Source organism: Macaca mulatta, chromosome 12 (genome assembly GCF_049350105.2).
Source record: "Macaca mulatta isolate MMU2019108-1 chromosome 12, T2T-MMU8v2.0, whole genome shotgun sequence".
Taxonomy (NCBI): domain Eukaryota; kingdom Metazoa; phylum Chordata; class Mammalia; order Primates; family Cercopithecidae; genus Macaca; species Macaca mulatta.
In genome coordinates, this window is record NC_133417.1 from 84,165,515 (window position 1) to 84,188,258 (window position 22,744).

The window sequence follows — 22,744 nt, forward strand, 5'->3', positions numbered from 1 at the left end:
AACCAAACCGATTATATAATCTTCTATCAGAAAAATGTTTAAAAGAAAACACTGCAAATGTTACACTTGCCCTCCTTTCTAATATATTACAGGGACAAATGAAATTATTTTCTAATCCTAAAACAGAGATCCTTAAATCACTAATGACATGAGAATCCATATGAAAGCTTCTGTGAAAAAAAAATACCATGACACACAAATATCCATCATCATACCTACAGAAATTAGCACTGTTTTTGCTGTCTTCTTGTGTTTTAATACCCCATTCTCCTGTTTTTCCCGATGACCTTCTGATGTTCACTTTGTATTACACTTTTTGGGGGACTTGGCGTGATTTGATCCTTGTTTACCTGGCCCTTCGCACATTTCCATCATAGCCTACATTTCCGGGCATAAAATTTAGCATGTATTAAAAACATGTGCTTTACAAAGTCAGGCACTGAGCCAGTTTTTATTTACCATTGTGTGTGTGTCCCTTCCCTACAAGTCCCAAGCATACTGTCAGTGAACATAAGACAAATGGCTAAGTTTGGAGATATTTTTAAGGGCTAATTTTTATAAAGATTTATTTTCTTTTGAAATAAGGAAAGTGATTATTTTCCATGGTCCCTTCTGTCAGTAAGCTCATTTCCAAACTTGTAATATGACACATATGCCAAATATAGAAGCATAAAGGGTAACTTCAAAATCTGCCCTCAATGTTTGAGTACAGAGACTTGCCCCACCCCTGCTCATCAGAGACAAGAGTCCATGGGAGTCGGTATCTTTATCTCCTGCCAGAATGACGGAAATCCAGTCATGGCATACAAATTTGGAAATGAAACTGTAAGTATTAATTGTAAGTTGACCTTTGAGCAATACGGGGGTTACAGGCACCTACCCTCCACATAGTCAAAAATCCACATATAACTTTAGACTCCCCAAAAACTCAACTACTAAGAGCCTACTGCTGACCAGAGCCTTACCAATGACATAAAACTGATTAACACATATTTTGTATGTTATATGTATTATATATAATATTCTTAGAATAAAGCTAGAGAAAAGAAAATGTTATTAAGAAAATCATAAAAAAGAGAACACATATTTACTATTCATTAAGTGGAAATGGATCATCAAAAACGTCATCATCCTTGTTGTCTTTACATTGAGTCAGTTGAGAAGGTGGAGGAAGAGGAAAGGTTGGCCCTGCTATCTCAGGGGTGACAGATGTAGAAGAAAATTCACATAAAGTGAACCCACCTGGTTCAAACCTGTTGTTCAAGGATCAACAGTATAATCATACCATTAAGTCCATAGAAAACTTTAGGCATAATAAAAATTAATGCCTTCTCATGGCCTTAGAAATCCTGTCATGATCAAATTTCTTCAAAATTCTTGGATTCCATAAAAAATATATATTAAAGTTACAGCATATACATTCAGAAAAACAAAATCTGACAAATACTTTGACAATTATCTAATAATGTTCTTACTACCATTCCTAGAGATTTACCTAACACGAAGCATCAGCCCCTTTAAAGTAGTCCCCTCAGTCATGCCAGTTTCTGTAAGAAACTAGAAATTTATTGCTTAATAAATTACTATGTGTAGGGAAAAAGGTCAGTGTCATTTTATAATTCTTCCCGTGCTTTGGAGTCATAATATAATGAACCAAATTGAGTATATGGCCCTAAAATAAATAATGAACTAGAGCACCTAATTTCTTCTTTCTCAGAGGAAAGTCTTTGTTGTCACAAAGTTAATTGAATTCTTATCTTTGAGTCTATTTTTTCTCTATGTTCGTTATTAACTGACCTCTTTTCTCCTTTTTTTCTTCCTCTGCCTTGCCCTTGTTTCCTTATCCCCAACTGCTTTTATTATTAGAAACTAAAAGTCTGTCAGTCTCTTAAATTAAATACATTAACTACTTAGATGCCAAATGTTTACACCAGTTTTATCATAAGATTCAAGAGTGTTTCATATACTAATCACGACTAACATTTGATTTCTCTGCTGTAGCAGTAAATTCTTTATTATCTATATTCGTGCCAACTACGTATCTTAGTATCTGACAAAAAGTAAACACTCGAAGAGAGATTAAGACTATTAATTCAACAAAAAATTCTACAGTATCAATGGATTATATAGGATGCTATACACTCTGTACTGTTCCTGCAACCACCTTTTAAAAAAATCAATAAGAGAATTTTTTTAAATCTTTGAGAGAACAATCTTGAATTTTGTTATTTCACATTGTCTACAGAAATTTAATTATTGCCACAAAATGTTTTCTTCCTTTTGCAAACCAGCTCATAATTCATATAATGACTCACCTGGATGAGTCATCTACAGGAAGTGCAAGGGTTTTTTTTTTAATCTGCTAAGGTAAAAACTTTGAAGTATAAAGTTAAAAGCTGCACAGCTGGAAGCATTCTGGGAAAGAACTTCAAAAGTGACTGAAACTACTGGTGTTCACTTATATTTTAACCCAGCTACATATTAGAATCATTTGGGGAGCTTTTTAAAAAAGTCAATGCGAGAGCCCCAGTTCAAATCAACTGAATGGAAATCTCTGGGTTTAGACCTAGGCACGGCAATTATTTCAGAGCTCCCCAGGTAAACAACATATGCAGCTAGGATTCAAAACCACTGGCCAAGTCTTTATCATTATTAAGATAGATTAAAATAAGGAGGCATCATTTAGCACTACTAATGCTTTATTCTTAAAGAAATGCCATTTAACTAAATATAAACCTTAAATTATCTACCATTCCAATGTTTAAGTCCAATATTCAACAAAGAGTAGATGCTCCACAATCAGTGGCTGGTGATACTGATATATTAACAATCAAATTTACAATCATTACCTTACTTTAGAAGGACAAACTATTCTAGTGCAGAACATAATATTTTGACATTTTTCAATAGTTTCAGCTTCACATCTTCTGGAACAACTGATGATCCAGTCAAACACCTAATAGCTTGCAAATTACAAGGTGATGGGGTACATAGCCTTGAGATGAAGGATTGGGGCATTTTAGACAGAGGAACAAATTGACCAAGGTCATGGTATAGAGAGAGTAGAAACGCAGAATCCTATAGAATTCTATAGAACATCAAATGGTATGATACAGACACACAGGAGTAGCTGGAAGAGGAGAGAAAAGCTAAGATTCTGTATAGATTAAAAAGCTCTCTGAATAACAGACTAAGAAACTTAGATGATGATCTATAGGCAACAGAGAGTCACTGGAGGTTTTCTAAAAGGAGTGACTTGGTGTTCTACTTCCTGGAAGATGGATAGATATAGTTTTTCCTACTCCTCTCACCAAGTACAAATAAAAGTGCTACACATTACATATAAAACAAGCATAAGAAGTCTGTGAATGGTAGAGAAAGGAATGCAGACTGACTAGGGGCCTCAGGACCCAAGGAACAACTCAGTGGTAAGTTTCCCTTGAGTTTTCATTTTGCCTAATCACATCTCAGACTTGCAGCTGTAAAACTGGCAACCTGGAAATACCAACAGGGGAAGACAAAAATAAAGCCTCAACAAAAGCCTCCAGTCAAAAGACCAGGAAGGAGGAGTCCAGCAGGAAAGACAATTTTTAGAGAAAAATAGTGCTACTCTAGCCAAAACTACACAAAACACTGGCCTCATCCTCACCCATGCCAGAAGGTCAAGTGGAGGGCCTAGACTTCCATTCTCCAAAATCTGTAAGGAAGCATATAATACCCCTCAGGAGTATGAAGTGAGAGAAAGCCAAGTAGGGATCCAACACATTCATCTAGTAATGATCTCCCACCTCCAACATTCTCCATCTCTGTTGTGTGAGTGGAGCCCACACGGGGCGCTGTTAGAATGAGCTGACAATGATTTTAAAGCATCCATGATGAAAAGGCTTCCACAAGGAATTACGAACGCGTTTAAAACAAATAAAACAACAGAAAGCCTCACTAAGAAAACACACAGTCTTGGCAACCAAACAGAAAATACAAGAGAACCAAATGGAAATTTTAGAACCAAAAAATACAATTATCAAATAAAAGTGCAGTAAATGGGATCAAAAGCAGAATGAGGGCACAAACGAAGGAATCAATAAAACATAGTAGAAATTGCATGATAATAACAAGAACACAGACTGAACAACAAATGAACAGATCCTCAAGGACCACTGAGACTATATGAAAGACCAAACATTTGTTCATTGGAGTCCCAGAAGTAGAGGAGAAAGGGAGGGGAGGATTGAAAAAGTACTTGAAGAAATTAAGGGCTAAAAACTTCCCTAATTTGGCAAACAATCCAAAGACACAGAAGGTGAATGAAGCAGAAAGAGGAGGGACACAGAAAAAAAAATCTGGGCCAAGTTATACCCTAATTAAACTTTTGAAAACTAAAGACAAAGAAAACATTCAAAAAATAAATGAAATCTTATCTACAAGAGAAAAGAAAAACGATTCAAATGAAAGCAGATTTCTCATCAAAAACCACCAACTGAAGTGGCTCATGATGGGGGCTCAAGCAGGAAGACTGCTCAGGCTAGTTCAATACCAGTCTTGGCAATATAGCCAGATTCTCATCTTCAAAAAAAAAAATTTAGGGCCGGGCGCGGTGGCTCATGCCTGTAATCCCAGCACTTTGGGAGGCCAAGGCGGGCGGATCACAAGGTCAGGAGATCGAAACCATCCTGGCAAACATGGTGAAACTCTGTCTCTATTAAAAACACAAAAAATTAGCTGGGCGTGGTGGCAGGCACCGTAGTCGCAGCTCCTGGAGAGGCTGAGGCATGAGAATGGCGTGAACCCGGGAGGTGGAGCTTGCAGTGAGCGGAGATTGTGCCACTGCACTCCAGCCTGGGTGACAGAGCAAGACTCTGTCTCATAAAAAAATAAATAAATAAAAATAAAAAAAAATAAATTAATTCAGAACAGGCAGGAAGGCCTAGACAGAGCAATTGAGCAAGAGAAAGAAATAAGAGGCATATATCTAAGAAAATAAGCCAAATTATCTCTTATCATTGTAATATGATTGTATACCTAGAAAACACTAAAGCCTCCATCAAAAGGCTCCTAGAACTGATAAACGGGCTCAGTAGAGTTTCAGGATACAAAAACAATGTACGAAAATCAGTAGCACTTCTACACACCAATAACATTGCAGGTGAGAGTCAAATCCAAAACACTATCCCATTTACAATGCCACACACACAAAAATAAAATACGTAGGAATACATCTAACCAAGGAGGTAAAAGATCCCTACAGAAAGAACTATAAAACACTACTTAAACAAGTTATAGAGAACACAAACTAATGGAAAAACATTACATGTTCATGAATTAGAATAATCAACATCATGAAAATGGCCATACTGCCCAAAGCAATCTACAGATTTAATGCAATTCCAATCAAACAACCAATATTATTTTTCACAGAATTAGAAAAAACTATTCTAAAGTTCATCCGGAACCAAAAAAGGACCCAAGTACCCAAAGCAATCCTAAGCAAAAAGAACAAAGCCAGAGGTATTACATTACCCAACTTCAAACAATACTATAAGGCTACAGTAACCAACACAGCATGATACTGGTACAAAAACAGACACATGGACAAATGGAACAGAAAAGTGAACCCCAAAATACAGACAAACCTCAGCCATCTGCTCTTGGACAATACAAGCAATGGGAAAGGACTCCCTATTCAGTAAATGCTGCTGGGATAACTGGCTAGCCATGTGCAGAATGAGACCGGACAGTACCTTTTACTATATACAAAAATTAACTCGAGATGGATTAAAGACTTAAATGTAAGACCTAGAAGCATAAAAATCCTACAAGAAAACCTAGGAAATACCATTCTAGACATCAGCCTTGGCAACATGACTAAGTCCTCAAAAGCAACTGCAACAAAAACAAAAATTGACAAGTGGGACCTAATTAAACTAAAGAGTTTCTGCACAGCAAAAGAAACTATCAACATAGTAAACAGACAACCTACAAAATGGAAGAAAATATTCACAAATTATGTATCCGACAAAGGTCTAATATCCAGAATCTATAAGGAACTTAATCAATTCAACAAGCGAAAAACAAACAACCCTATTAAAAAGTGGGCAATAGACATGAACAGACATTTCTCGAAAGAAGACATACAAGCAGCCAACAAACCTGAAAAAATGCTCAATATCACTAGTCATCAGAGACATGCAAACATACCTGCCAGAATGGCTATTATTAAAAAGTCAAAAAAATGACAGATGATGGCAAGGCTGCAGAGAAAGGATAACGTTTACATACCGTTAGTGGGAATGTAAACTGGTTCAGCCACCAGTGGGGAAAGTAGTTTGGAGATTTCTCAAATAACTTAAAACAGGACTACCATTCGACCCAGCAATCCCATTACTAGGTATATATCCAAAAGAAAATAAATTGCTCTACCAAAAAGACACATGCACTTCTATGTTCATTGCACCACTATTCACAATAGCAAAGACATAGAATCAATCTACGCACCCAACAATGGTGGACTGGATAAAGAAAATGTGGACAAATATACCATGGAATACTATGTAGCCATAAAAAAAAGAAGGAAATCAAGTCCTTTGCAGCAATATGGATGCAGCTAGAGGACATCATCTTAAATGAATTAACAAAGAAACAGAAAACCAACCACCACATGTTCTCACTTGTAAGTGTGAGCTAAACTATGGGTATACAGGGACATAATGATAACAAGAGACACTGTGGCTACCGGGGGCGGGGCGGTAAGGGCTGAAAAACTACCTATTGGGTACTTTACTCACTACTTGGGTGACAGGACCATTCATACCCCAAACTTCAGCATCATGTACTACACCCATGTAACAAACTACATGTGCACCCATATGTACCCCATGGATCTAAAAGTTGAAAGTATTAAAAAAAAAAAAAAAAATATATATATATATATATATATATGAGGTGGTGTACACTTATATCCTAGCTACTTAGGAAGCTCCAGCAGGAGCCTCACTAAGCCCAGTACCTTGGGGCTGCAGTGAGCTATGATCTTGCAACTACACTCCAGCCTGGGTGACAGTGCAAGATGTCATCTCTAAACAAAATGAATGAATGAATGAATTTTTTAAGAAAACAAAACCAGCTGGGTGTGGTGGCTCACACCTGTAATCCCAGCACTTTGCAAGGCCAAGGCAGGTGAATTGCTTGAGATCAGAAGTTCAAGACCAGCCTGGCCAACATGGTGAAACCCTGTCTCTACTAAAAATACAAAAAAATTAGCCAGGCATGATGGCACACGCCCATAGTCCTAGCTACTCAGGAGGCAGAGGCAGGAGAATCATTTGAATCCAAGAGGTGGAGGTTGCAGTGAGGCAAGATTGCACCACTGCACTACCGCCTGGGAGATAGAGGGAGACACTGTCTCAAAAACCAAAAACAAAAACAAAAAAAACATGGATGCCAGAAGAGAGTGGTACAATATTTTTCAAGTGATGAAACAAGACTATCAACCCAGAATACTATATTCAGTAAAAATATATTATAGGCTAGAGGGAGAAATCAAAACATTCTCAAAGGAAGAAAAACTAAGCAAAACTTTTACTGACATATATACCGCAAAAGAATGGCTAAAAGAAAATTTCTAAATAGAAAGATAATGGTAAAAGAGGAAACCACAGAAGAGTGGGAACAAACAAACAAAAAAAGGTAGTAAGCAAAAATACGGGAAAATACAATAGGCTTCCCTTGTCTTGAGTTGTCTAAAATATGTTTGACACCTGAAATAAGGATATAGCTGTCTGACATGATTCTAAATGTCTGTACAGGAAACACTGTAAGACAATTATATTACAAATGGGGTAAAGAGCCATAAAGGAGGTAAGGTTTCTACACTTCACTCAAACTGGTTAAATGATGACAACAGTAGACTGTAATAAATTATGTATATAATATTAATACCTAGAGCAACCACCAAAAAAGATACACAAAGAGATACACTCAAAAACAAAACACATAAATCAAAACAGAATTCTAAAATATGCTTGCTGGGTATGCTGGCTCATGCCTGTAATCCAGCATTTTGGAAGGTTAAGGCAAGAGGATTGCTTGAGTCCAGGAGTTTGAGATCAGCCTGGGCAACACAGCATGTTGGCAACATAGCAAGACCCTACCTCTACAAAACATTTTTTAAAATTAGCCAGATGGGCTGGGCACATTGGCTCACATCTGTAATCGCAGCACTTTGGGAGGCTGAGGCAGACAACTCACGAAGTTAGGAATTCAAGACCAGTCTGGCCAATATGGTGAAACCCCATCTCTACTAAAAATACAAAATTAGCCAGGTGTGACGGCACATGTGTGTAGTCCCAGCTACTTGGGAAGCTGAGGCAGAAGACTCGCTTGAACCCAGGAGGTGGAGGTTGCAGTAAGCCGAGATCTCGCCATGGCACTCCAGCCTGGGCGACAGAGGAAGACTCTGTCTCAAAAAAAAAAAAAAAATTAGCCAGATATGGTGGCACACACCTATGGTCCTAGCTACTTAGGGGGCTGAGGTGGGAGGATCACTCAAGCCCAGTAGCTGTAGTGAGCTGTGATGGCACCAGTGCACTCCAGCCTGGGCAACAGAATGAAACCTTGTCTCAAAAAAATAAAATATGCTCAAAGAACCCATAAAAAGGGAGGAAAAAGAAAACAGATAAGAGAAACAGAGATGAATAGAAAATAAAATGGCAGACGTAAGCCTTAACACAGCAACAACTACAGTAAATATATTAGTGTAAATATAGTCATTTAAAAACATGTTAATAGAGTAGATTAAAAAACATGACCCAACTAATTGCTCCCTACAAGAAACTCACTTCAAATATACTAAAAAGGCAAGCTGAAAGTAAAAGGATGGAAAAAATAAATCATGTAAACATTAACCAGGCCGGGCCGGTGACTCATGCCTGTAACCCCAACACTTTGGGAGGCCGAGGCAGGCGGACCACGAGGTCAGGAGTTCGAGACCAGCCTGGTCAGTGTGGCGAAACCCCGTCTCTACTAAAAATACAAAAATTAGCTGGGTGTGGTGGCGTGTACCTGTAATCCCAGATACTCAGGAGGCTGAGGCAGGAGAATTGCTTGAACTCAGGAGGCAGAGGCTGCAGTGAGCCGAGACCATGCCACTGCATTGCAGCCTGGGTGACAGAATAAGACTCCGTCTCAAAAAAAAAAAAAAAAAAAAAATTAACCAAAGAAAAGTGAGAATGGCTATACCAGAGATAGAGATGTACATTTTATAATGATAAAAGGGCCAATTCAACAAGAAGACATAGCAATCCTAAATGTGTACGCACCAAATAACAAAGTTGAAAAATATGTGAAGCAAAAACTAAAGAACCAAAAAGACAGACAAACGCACAGTTATAATTGTAGATATCTCTTCAATATCTCTTGCTTTCTTTCTCTCTCTCAACAAGTGTCTATCGAACAACTACAGAGAATCAACAAGGATGCAGAAGAACTCAACACTACATCAACCAACCAGATCTAATCAACATTTATAAAACAATCCACCACAAAAAAGCAGAATACAAATTGCTTTCCAAATGCACATGGATCACAAACTAAGATAGATCATACCAAGACAGACCTGAGCAATAAAGCAAATTTCAACAAACTTAAAATAACAAAATCATAGAGAATCTCTTCTCTGACCCAAATGGACTCAAACTGGAAATCAATAACAGAAAGATAAAAGAACAATCTTCAACCACTTAGTAACCAAGTAACATTTCTAAAAAATCTCATGAGAAGGTGGCAGAGTGAAAGTAGGTTAATATTAAAACTCATTAGAAAGATCTACTCAGCAGTCTGCCCAAATCTAACTTTGAGGAGTTTATGAAATAGGAATTAGTCTCCCATTATATATATATATATATATTTTTTTTTTTTTCCCTACTTTGTCCATGTTGAGGATTGTCTCCCACTTTCAGATTCCACTTGGGCATATATTCTTTTATTATCGACCTAGGTAATATATATAACTATAATAGCAGTCAAGGCTGGGCACATATTTTTAAAGTATTTATTTTACTTGTTTTTCTAATTGAAAAATAATTGTATGTATTCACGGGATACATAGCAATGTTTTGATATATAACGTATGCTGATGAGATCAGGGTAGTTTTTTTAAATTTAATTCCAACTTAGTTTACATTATGTAAGACCATTTCATCCAATAAAAGCCTAAGTCTAGATGCTGCATGAGGGATGGGGCATATTAAAAATAAATAAATGAAGCATAAGTTCTTATAACATTTACAAAAGTCTAGAAAACTCAGCTTCAGAACATGGAAGTTGCCCAAAGGTTTTGTTTGTTTTTGTTGTTGTTTTTTTTAAGATACAGGGTCTTTCTTGCTCTGTCACCCAGGCAGGAGTGCAGTGGCACCTTCCTAGCTCACTGCAGCCTAGAACTCTTTGTCTCACACAACCCCTCCCACGTCAGCTCCTAAGTAGCTAGGACTACAGGCATGTACCACCACACCTAGCTAATTTGTTAATTCTTTTTTTTTTTTTTTTTTTTTGTAGAGACAAGATCTCATTATGTTGCCTAAGCAGGTCTTGAACTCCTAGGTTCAAGGGATCCTCCTGCCTTGGCCTCCCAAAGGGCTAGGGTTACAGGCATGAACCACCATGTCTGGTTAAAGGATGTTATTTCTGACAGTGTTAGTTAGGATGGTAAATAATTAGCAGTGGCTTAAATGTACAGTAGATACACGAATAAACAGAAATTTACACTACCTAAGAGCCAAATAGGAAGTCTTAAGGGAAATAAAAAAACATATTGAACTGAATGAAAAATGAAACTACAATATATCCAAATACATGGAACATAGCTAAGGCCATGCTAAAGGGAAATTTATAGCACTAAATGTATACATTAGAAAAGAGGAAAAAAATCTCAAAACAATAATTTAAGCTTCCATCTCAAGAGCAAAATAAACCCAAAGCAAGCAGAAGGGGAAAAAAAAAAAAAAAAAAAAAAAAAGAGACAACACAGATTACCAATATTTGGAATGCAACAGAGATATCATGGCAGCCTCTGCAGACAGCAAGAGAGAGTACTACGAACACCTCTACACACTTTGATTAAATGGGCCACTTCCTCAAACTATCACAACCCATCTAATATAAAATAGATAATTTGAATAGTTCTTTAGTTATCAAATAAAAATAAATTCATAATTTATAAAACTCAAAAAGAAAAAAGAAAGAAGAAGTCTCCAAGCCCAGGTGGAGAAGTCTACAAAATATTTTAAAAGGAATTAACACCAATTCTACACAGTCTCTTCCAGAAACAGAAGAGAATTGTCCATGTTGAAGACTGAAACAGAAAAGAGAAACAGAAGAGGAGGGAACACTTTCCATTTCATTTTATTAAGTTAATAATACACTAATGCCAAAACTAGGCAAAGATATGAATATAAACCTAAGAATCCTAAACTAAATATTAGCAAATAGTATTCAGCAATACACAGCAAGATTATACAAAGTAATCAAGTGGGGTTTATTGTAGGGATGGCAAGTTGACTGAATACTGGAAAATCATACTAACAAGCTAAAGGAGGTAACAATCACATAATCATGAACTCCTGCAAAAAAAGCAATAGGCAAAATTCAGTACCTACGAAACCTCTTAGAAAAATATGAATAAAGGGGAACTTCATCAACTTGATGAAGAGTTTGCATTAAAAACTTAAAGCTAATATTATATTCAATTGTGAAAGACTGAATACTTTGTCCTAAGATAAAGAACATGGCAGCCAGGCACAGTGGCTCAGACTTGTAATCTCAGCACTTTGGGAGGCCAAGGTGGGAAAACTGCTTTAGCTCGGGAGTTCAAGACCAACCTGGTCAACATAGGGAAATCCTGTCTGAAGAACAACAAAAACAAAAACAAAAAACAAAAAAACTAGCTGGGTGTGGTGGTGCCCACCTGTGGTCCTAGCTACTCAGGAGGCTGAGGTGGAAGGATCACTTGAGCCCAGAAGGTCAAGGCTGCTCTGAGCCATAATTACATCACTGCACTCAGCCTGGGTGACAGAGTGAGACCCTGTCTTACAAAAAAAAAAAAAAGAAAAAAAAAAGAACATGGCAAGTATGTCTACTTTCACCAATCTTTTCAATACAGTTCTGGAAGTTCTAATCAGTGCAATAACAAGGGAAGGAAATAAAAGGCATACAGATAAAAGAAAAGAAGTAAGACTATCCCTATTTGCAAATAATTGCCTATATAGGAAATCCCAAGAAATCTAGCAAAAAATCCTAGAACTAGTGAGTTCTGTACGGCTGCAGGATATAAGACAAACATATAATACTAGCAATGAACATATGAACAATGAAATTTAAAAAACAATACCATTTATAATCACTCCAAAAAATTAAATACTTAGTTATAAATCTAACAAAATATGTATAATACTTGTGTGCTGGAAACTACAAAATACTGATGAGAGAAATCAAAGACCTATAAAACACTGACAGATATAACATATTCATGGATTTGCAGACTCACTATAGAAATGTGCCAATTATCTCTGAATTTATATGAGTTAAATGCAATTCCTAGCATAATTCTATCAAAATTCTTTGTAAATATAGAAAAAAATTATCCTAAAAGTTACATACGGAGGCAAAGAAAGACTACGTAAAACAATTTTGGAAAACAATACAGTAGAAGGAATCAGTTAACCCAATAAATGAATAAAACAGGAAAACTCAGAAATAGAAACACACAAATATGCCCAATTGCTTTTTGACAAAGGTACAAAAACAACTCAGTGGAGAAAGGTTGCCTTTCCTACAAATGGTGGTGGAGCAACTGAATATCCACAGGCAAAAAGAAAGAAAGGACGGACGGACGGACGGATGGACGGAAGGACAGAAGGAAGGAAGGAAGGAAGGAAAGAAAGAAGAACCTTGACCTAAGTCTCACACCTTATACAAAACCGATCATGGACTTAAATGAAAAGTGAAAAACTGTAACTTTTAGAAGAAAAGTTTTCCAAAATTTTCAGGATCTAGAGCTGGAATTTCATCAAAACTAAAAACATTTGCTCTGTGAACAATCATCTTAAGAGAATGAAAAGACAAGCTATAGAGTGGGATAAATTACTTAACAAACCACATATTCAACAAAGAACTAGTTTCTAGAATATATAGAGAAGGCTTGAAACCCACCAGTTTAAAAAAAAAATCCAAATAGAAAACAGGCAGAAGGGCAGAAGTCATGAACAGACATCTCATTAAAGAGGATATACAGATGATGAGCACATGAAAAGACGTTCAACATCATTAGCCACCAGGAAAATACAAATTAAAACCATAGTGAGACATCACTACAAACCTATCACAATGGCTAAAAAAAACAAAACAAAACAAAACAGTGAAGACTCAAATTGCAAAAAAACTGGATCACTCATATTATTATTCTCCTAGAGCAACCATAACAAAATACTACAGACTGGGTAGCTTAAACAGCAAAATGTCTTTTCTTACAGTTCCGGAGGTTAGAAGTCCACGATTAAGGTATCAGCAGGTTTGGTTTCTTCTGAGGTCTCTTTTTTTGGCTTGCAGGTACCATCTTTTTTCTGTGCCCTTTCATGGTCTTTCTTTTGTTTGCACATATCCCTGGTGTCTCTCTGTGTGTTCAAATTTCTTCTTTTAAGGATATCAGTCAGATGGATTAGGGCCCACTCTGAAGACCCAATTTCAACAAAAATCACTTTTTAGAAAAACCTGTTTCCAAATACAATCACATTCTGAGGTACTAGGGGTTAGGGCTTCAACATATGAAATTTGTGGGGATATAATTCCATCTTTAACATTCATATATTGTTAAAGGGAATTTAAAATATTAATAGTACAGACACTATGGAAGACAGTTTGGCAATCTCTTTAAAACCTAAACATGCAACTACCATACAACTTGGCAATTGAACACTTAGGCATTCATTCCAGAGAAATGAAGAGTGATGTTCACACAAAAACCTATACATGACCGTTTACAGCAGCTTTACTCGTAAGAGTCAAAAGCTAGAAACAGCCTAGATATCCTTCAGTGGGTGAATAAACTGTGGTACATCCATACCACAGAATACTACTCAGCAATAAAAAAGGAACTATGGAAACAGAGTAATAACCTGTGTATGAATCTCCAGTGAATTATGCTGAATTAAAAAAAAATCCCAAAAATATATATACAATAATACAGGACTCTTGAAATGACAAAACTATAGAAATTGGAGAATAATGGCTGCCAGGTATTAAGGAGGAAGTAGTGGGTGAGAAGGAACTGGGTGTGGCCACAGAAAGAAACTCTTTATATCTTGCTACACATGGGTGGGAAACTTACCCGAAATCTTTTTTGTACTTTCTAATATTTGAATACTGTGTTCTAAAATAAAGTACAAGAATAACAATGGTCACACAGGGGTGGATGAAGATATATTAGTTACCATATGTGGAATGATTAAGGAGGGCCAGGTTCTGTCTAATCCAGACCTGCCCTTGCTCCAACACCAGTGCTTCCAATCACCAGTCTATGCTCAATGTTTAAATGTCACCCAAAGCAACAACTGCAGGGTCCAGCACTATCCTGCACAAGAGATGTACTACAGACTGAATGTTTGTGTCCTCCCCCACAAATTCATACATTAAAATCCTAACACCTAATGTGAGAGTATTAGGAGATGAAGCCTTTGGTAGGTTATTAGTTCATGAGGGCAGAGACCTAATCAGTGAGATTAGTATTCTTATAAGAGATCTGGAGAGTTCCCTTGCCCCTTTTCCCATGTGAAGATACAGAAAGAAGATGGTCAACTACAAACCAAGAAGCTGGCCCTCACCAGACACAAAATCTGTCATAATTGGATCCTGGATTTCCCAGCCTCAAAACCATAAGAAATAAATTTTTGTTGCGCATAAGCCACCCAGAATATGGTATTCTGTTATAGCACCCTGAATGGACTAAGACCAGATGTAAATTATAAAATTATCTCTCCTATCAACATTCTTACTTCCACAGTATCTGATGTCAGCAAAGTGTTAGGGAGAATGGCAATAATTTGCTTAAATGATTCACACTAAGGTATGAGTAATTGATAGGCTTAAATATTCTCTCAAAGTTCAAAAGCAGTTTAGCTCAAATAACATTTGAACGGAAACTGTATGTTCAGAGCAGAATTAAACTGTAGTACAGGTGTTGTCAACTGCTTAATTCAGAGGCCCTAACGCATCCACTCACTCTATTTCTAATCTTGGAGTTCTTAGATATTTTGAAAGTAAATAGGATACAAATACTAAATTATAAAGTAGTAGTGGCTTACGCCTCACCACAACTCAAGATGCGTATCTGGTTAGCTGCCTGTCCTACTGGGGGAAATCTCTGGTATACAGCTTTCATCTGGCTGTGAGTAAAGGTAATTCAAGATCTAGTTAAAACTGTAAAAATCCCTGTTTGTCTTCTGAGCTGCCTTTAAGCTCCCCTTTCTCTCATCTTTCAAGTTGTCTATAGCATCCTTTCTATCTCCTGCCTCAGGAGTCCACTATTTTCCACCTTCCTCTATCAAATCAGAAAAAGATTTAAACAAGGACTGAACTGTCTTTTTAAATGCTTGTATTGCACTTCAAGGCAGCTAAGAGGTATTTTTACCTTTTGGTTTGACTTGGTTAAATTGAGGAAGTAGGGGCTTTATTTTTTATGTTGCTGGGTCCACTAGAAAAATTGTTTCAGTACAAATACTACATCTGGGAGAATTTGGCCCAAAAAGTTAATAGTTGACTTGACCTCTCTTTTGTCCCTGCCACTCTTTTAAACTTAATTATTCAGAACCCAAGACTCAAGTTGCAAAGATTCAGATGTTATTTTCATAGTGTCTACTTCCCTCCCCTGGTTTGATACCCCTTTCCTTCTTTCAGCATGGTGACCATTTTTGTATATCTTCCTCCCTTCCAACCCCCAGGAATCTGTTCATCTGTTCTCACATCCCAAAGTTCTTACAGCCTCCATCCGGTGAGGAGTAAATGAACTATAAAAGTCTGGGGAGAAGACAGGCATAAAATACATAGGTGGTTAGGCTGACCTCACAGACTTCCAAACATAAAACTCAAACATGGAAAAGAGCAAAGGACCACCACCACTACTACTCCCATCCAGCTGACAAAAAGTAAGATTCAACACTTTTGTTTTTTAGAGTGTATGTCTTAAAATAAATCACCAGTACTTCTTAAAACTTCCATAAAAAAAAAAAAAAAAAAAAACCTCGGAAAAACTGTCAAGAGGAGACTAAGGAGAAATGACAACTAAATGCAATCTTGTTTTCTGGATGGTTCCTGAAACAGAAAAAGAACTTTAATGGAAAAACTGGTGATATCCAAAGCAAGTCTCCAGTTAACAGTAACATACTGATGCTGGTTTCTTAGTTTTGACAAATGAACCACAGTAGGATACTGTCAGTGGAAACTGAAACTGGGTGAGGTGTATATGGGGACGTTGTACTATTCTGCAACTGTTCTGCAAATCCAAAATTATTCTAAAACAAAAAGTATATTTAAAAATAGAAAAGATGAAAGCTTTTAATGTAATTTTCCAAGAAGTAAAAAAAGTAAGGTACAGAACACTATGTGACATAGAAGAAGCAATATAGGAATAGGTACTGAAGTATCGTTTGTATAAAAAGGATGGGAAACCATATGCATATACATAAAATATTTCTGGAAGAATACATAAGAATCTGATGACACTGACTTTGTGAAGGAGAGAACTCAGCAGTTGAGTAGGAATGAAAGGAAGAATTTTTAATGTGTCCTTTTACACCTTTTAAATTTAGAGGGCAGGCACAGTGGCTCACACCTGTAACCCCAGCACTTTAGGAGGCTGAAGCAAGCGGATCTGCTTGAGCTCAGGAGTTGGAGACCAGCGCGGGCAACATGGCAAAACCCTGACTCTATAAAAAATACAAAAATTAGCCAGGTGTGGTGGCACGCACCTGTAGTCCCAGCTACTCAGGAGGCTGAGGCAGGAGGATCACCTAAGCCCAGAAGTTTGAGGGTGCAGAGAACCCTGAATGCACCACTGCACTTCAGCCTGGGTGGCAGAGACAGATCTTGTCTCAAAAAGAAAAATAAAAATAAAAAATAAAATTTGAAACATATTAATGTATTACCTATTCAAAAAATAATTAACTTTTAAATAAAAAGGATGACCAGGAGCTGAACTAAGACAAAGACTATGGAAAGAACGTAGAGGATTAATGAGAAAAAAAAAATTTAGGAGCTAAAAAAGAAAATCTAATCTACTCCATCTATCCATTAAGGCTTCCTACATCCCCTTCCTCACTTTTTCCACCAACTTCATTTCTCCTTAATGCACTACAGACTTTTTATTCCAGCTGAACCAATCTGACTGCTAATTCCAGAGTCACCAGCATTTTTCCCCAAATTCGCATCTCTCCCTGCAAAACCTAACTTTAAACTTAAAAGCCACCCACCTATGAGCTATTTAGCATTCTGAATATTCTATCTATACCAGGGACAGCAAATACAGGCACTAACGCCATCACTACGCCTACTCACAACAATAAACACCATTCAATGATCACAGTATCCTTTCCCACTAAATCCAGAAGCTATATCCAACTAACTTCTCAATGCAGTCTTCTAGGCAGTCTTCACTATCAATTAAAGCTAGCCCATGAAATAAAACATACTTGCCATATCTAGTCCCTACTATATTAATCTGTTTGCCTCAATATATTTGCCATGGATTTTATGTATATCTACATGCAGATCTCACTTTAATACACTTTGCTTTACTGTGCTTTGCAGATACTATTTTTTTCACAGATTGAAGGTTGGTGGTAATCCTAAGTGGAGCAAGTTTGTCAGCTCATTTTTCCAACAGCATGTGTTCACTTTGTGTTTCTGTGTCCCATGCTGGTAATTCTCACAATATTTCAAGCTTTTTCATTATTATTGTATCTGTTATGGTGATCTGTGATCAGCGATCTTTGATGTTAATTGTTTGGGGGTACCATGAATCACACCCATATGACAACGAACTTCATCAATACATATCGTGTATATTCTGACTGTTCCACTAAATGGGGGTTCTCCTGTCTCTCTCCTTCTCCTCAGGCCTCTCTATCCCAGGAGACACAATAATATTGAAATTAGGCCAATCAATAATCCTACAATGGCCTCTAAATATTAAAGTGAAACGAGGAGTCACATTTCTCACTTTAAATGAAAAGCTAGAAATGATTAAGCTTACTGAGGAAGGTATGTCTTTAGACAAGAAAGGTCAAAAGCTAGGTCTCTAGTGAGTTAGTCAAGCTGTAAATTCTAAGGTAAAGTTCTTGAAGGAAAGTCAAAGTGCCACTCCAGAAAACATACGAATGATAAGAAAGTGAAACAGCCACATTGTTAATATGGAGAAAGGTCCAGTGGTCTGGATAGAAGACCAAACCAGCCACAACATTCCCTCAAGCCAAAGCCTAATTCAGAGCAAGACACTACTTCTAGTCAATTCTATGAAGGCTGAGAGGTGAGGAAGCTCCAGAAGGCAAGTTTGAAGCTAGTAGGAGTTGGTTCATGAGGTTTAAGGAAAGAAGTCATCTCCATAACATAAATGTACAAGATGAAGCAGCAAGTGCTGATGTAGAAGCTGCAGGACGTTACCAAAAAAATCTAACTAAGATAACTGATGGAGGTGGCTACACTAAACAACAGATTTTCAAAGTAGATGAATCAGCCTTCTATTAGACAAAGATGTCATCTAGGACTTTCACAGCAAGAGAGAAGTAAATGGCTTCAAAATTTCAAAGGACAGGCTGACTCTCGTTAGGGGTTAAAGCAGCTGGTGACCTTAAGTGAAAGCCGATGCTCATTTACCATTGTGAACAGACTGAAATCTACTCAGCCTGTTCTCTACAAATGGAATAACAAAGCCTGGATAACAGCATAAGTGCTTACAGCATGGTTTACTGAATCTTTTAAGCCTACTATTAAGACCTGCTGCTCAGACAAAAAAAAAAAAAAAAAAAGATTCCTTTGAAAATATTACTGTTCATTGGCAATGCACCTGGTCATCCAAGAACCCTGATGGAGATGTACAAGGAAATTAATGTTTCCATACCTGCTGACAAAAAAGTCATTCTGTAGCCCATGGATCAAGGAGTAATTTTGACTTTCAAGTCTTATTATATTAGAAATACATTTCAAAGGCTATAGCTGCCATAGACAGTGATTTATCTGATGGATTTGGGCAAACTGAGAACATTCTAGAAAAGATTCACCAATCTAGACTCCATTAAGAACATCTGTGATTCATGGAAGGAGGTCAAAATATACTGACATAAACAGAAGTTTGGAAGAAGTTGATCCCAGCTTCCATGGATAACTTTAAGGAGTTCAAAATTTCGTGGAGGAAGTAACTGCAGATGTGGTAGAAACAACAAGAGAACTAGAATTAGAAGTGGAGCCTGCAGATGTGACTGAATTGCTGCAATCTCATGATAAAACTTTAACAGATGGGGCCAGGCGCAGCGTCTTACTCATGTAATCCCAGCACTTTGGGAGGCCGAGGCAGGCAGATCACGAGGTCAGGAGATGGAGACCAATCTGGCTAACACAGTGAAACCCCGTCTTTACTCAAAATACAAAAAATTCGTCGGGCGTGGTGGCAGAAGCCTATAGTCCCAGCTACCTGGGAAGCTGCGACAGGAGAATCACTCGAACCTGGGAGGGAGAGGTTGCACTGGGTAGAGATTGTGCCACTGAACTCCAGCCTAGGCGACAGAGTGAGACTCCATCTCAAAAAAAAAACAACAACAACAACAACAAAAACTTTAACAGATGAGGAGTCGCTTTACATGGAGGAGCAAAGAAAGTAGTTTCTTGAGATGGAATCTACTCCTAGTGAACGTGCCATAAGCATTGTTCAAATGACAACAAAGGATTTAGAATGTTACATACACTTAGTTGAAAATGCAGTGGCAGGGTTTGAGAGGACTGACTCAAATTGTGAAAGTTCTACTGTGGCTCAAATGCTACCACACAGCATCTCATGCCACAGAGAAATCTTTCATGAGAAGAGTCCATCAACGTGGCATACTTCATTATTGGGGTTTTTTTTTTTTTTTTCAATTTTATTTAAAATCAGAACACATCTCATTCTATGTCACAGAATAAGGGAGTCTATCTTGAACCTATTCTGGTTCAAGGGGCTGCCCTTATGAAAAAGAAAAGAAAGTAAGGAAGTAATTACCATAGCTACCCCAAACTTCAAGCAACTACCATCCTGATCAATCAGTAGCTATAAACATTAATGTAAGACCTTTCACCAGCAAAAAGATTACAACTCACTTAGGCTCAGAGGATCCGTAGCATTGTTAAGCAATAAAGTATTTTTAAATGAAGATATATATAGATCATTTTTTAGACATAATTCTATTACACATTTTGTAAACTACGGTGTGAACATAACTTTTATATGCACTGAGAAACAAAAAACTTGTATGACTTGCTTTGAGATATTTGCTTTACTGTGGTGGTCTGAAACTGAACTGGCAATACCTTAGGGGTATGCCTTTATTTGTATATACCCCATTTTGTTCTGAAAAGGGTTAAAGACACAATAAATGCACTATAACAAGTTAACAAATTAAAAATAAACGCAAAGAATAGAGAAAAGAACCAAAAACGGTGCCAAGAAAAAGGCTAAAAATTGCATAATACAAAAACATATTTATGTGTTCTGCAGTGGGCCACAAATCTAGTTCTGGCTTTCTAGCAGCCATAACAAAAAGGAAAACCCAGGCAATCTAAGAGATACACAGAGAAGTACTCAGAAGGGGAGCTACCCTTGGTAGTTAAATCAAACAGTAATTTTATATAGCAAAAAAAGCCCCATAGAATGATCAAAATATATGAGACACATAATCACCAGTCTTCAAAGGGATAGATGTTTCTCATATTGTCCCTCAGGAGAGACCTATGACACCTTACCAAAGTCCAATGTTGCAAAATTGATTTTACAAAGACAAGACACAAGCTTCAAGAGCTCTTTATTCTTTTACTCAGTTTCTTCCTTCATTGCCTCCCTGATTGATTATAAACTCTTTGAAAACAAGAACCACGTTTTCTAATTCTTATATATAGCTCCAAAGTATTTTGTATTCTGCAGAAAAGAAGCAATGTCAGTGAGAATTTACACAGTGCAATTCAAGCCTTTTCTGATAAAAATTATCTAACCTAAACACAGTAATTCCCACTTCTACTACAAAAATAGGCTAACTGAAGCCCTAATAGATAGAATTCCTAAACTTTCTAAACTATTACTGAATCACAATTCAATTTGTGATCTCTCAACAGCATTTTGTTTCATATATCCCTAGCACAAAGCATGCAGAGATACCAAATCAATATCACTGAACCTGATCAAATAAAATGAAACTCATAAGCAAAAGCTTTGGCAATGCCTAGTAAAGGAAAGACAATATTACTATCTTTCAAGAATATAATCAATAGGTCTTTACAAACCAGCTGACAAAGGCAGGTTCATTTTCTAAATGACTCTGCAAATCTACTAGAAGGCAATGAATTATAATCAGATTACTTCTTTCCAAGAATGTGCAGTTTCTGCATATGCCAAGCTGCTGAAGAACTATACTTCTCAGCTGTCACACACACCCGCGCGCGCACACACACACACCACTATCAAACCAGCTCTGACCACTAACTTACTAATTTACTTCTCTGCTTTACTTGGTCAAACTGAAAATGAAATTAGGAGTAGGTAATAAATTATTTAGATAAGGTGATTATGAGAAAATGAAGTATCATCTTAAATTGCTACTCTTAAGCATTGGCTTTGGGACACATTAACAATCCTCTATTTGTATTTTATTAATGGAAGTCATTAATAAGTAAGTGGTCTCATCCAACACTGCTTTGTTTATTCATACACTTAGCATTTCAGTTTATAGTAGGTTTCCCCCCTTGGTATTCCCTGTATATAAGGGCACGCCCTATCATCCCAGGAGTGAATAGTTGTAATGAGCCAAAGAATAGTGCCAGGACTGGGAGAGTCCACCAAGTAGACCTTGGAAAATCCAATTCCTGCACCTTTGTTTGTCTATTAGAAAGGGAAAATGGAAATCATCCCTATCTGATAGGATTATTGGAAAAATTAAATGAGATAAAATGTGTAGTTCTCTAGCCTTTTTTTTTTTTTTTGAGACAAAGTCTCACTCTGTCACCCAGGCTGGAGTGCAGTGGCATGATCTCGGCTCACTGCAACCTCCACCTCCCGGGTTCAAGCAATTCTCTGCCTCAGCCTCCCAAGTAGCTGGGATTACAGGCGCCCGCCACCACACCCGGCTAATTTTTGTATTTTTAGTAGAGACAGGGTTTCACCATCTTGGCCAGGCAGGTCTTGAACTCCTGACCTTGTGATCCACCCGCCTCAGTCTCCCAAAGTCCTAGGATTACAGGTGTGAGCCACCGTGCCTGTCTTAGTTCTCTAGCTTTTTTATAGATAAGGAAAACAGAAGGATCTAAGCACTTAGGTGACTCATCCACAGCCAATGGCTAATAAACATAGGAGAGAACAAAACTCTGACTTATGGCTTAATGTTCTTTCCAACTCACTAAGCAACCGTAAAATAGTAAAACTCAACATCTCAGGTTTGTCACTGCTGGGTATTCACTACATAGAAAGAAA

At 37.3% G+C, this 22,744-nt stretch overlaps 1 protein-coding gene across 12 annotated transcripts in view; it reads right to left on the reverse strand.

Moving 5' to 3' along the window:
• SESTD1 (SEC14 and spectrin domain containing 1) overlaps positions 1-22,744 on the reverse strand; it is a 157,184-nt gene that overhangs the window by 129,488 nt on the left and 4,952 nt on the right.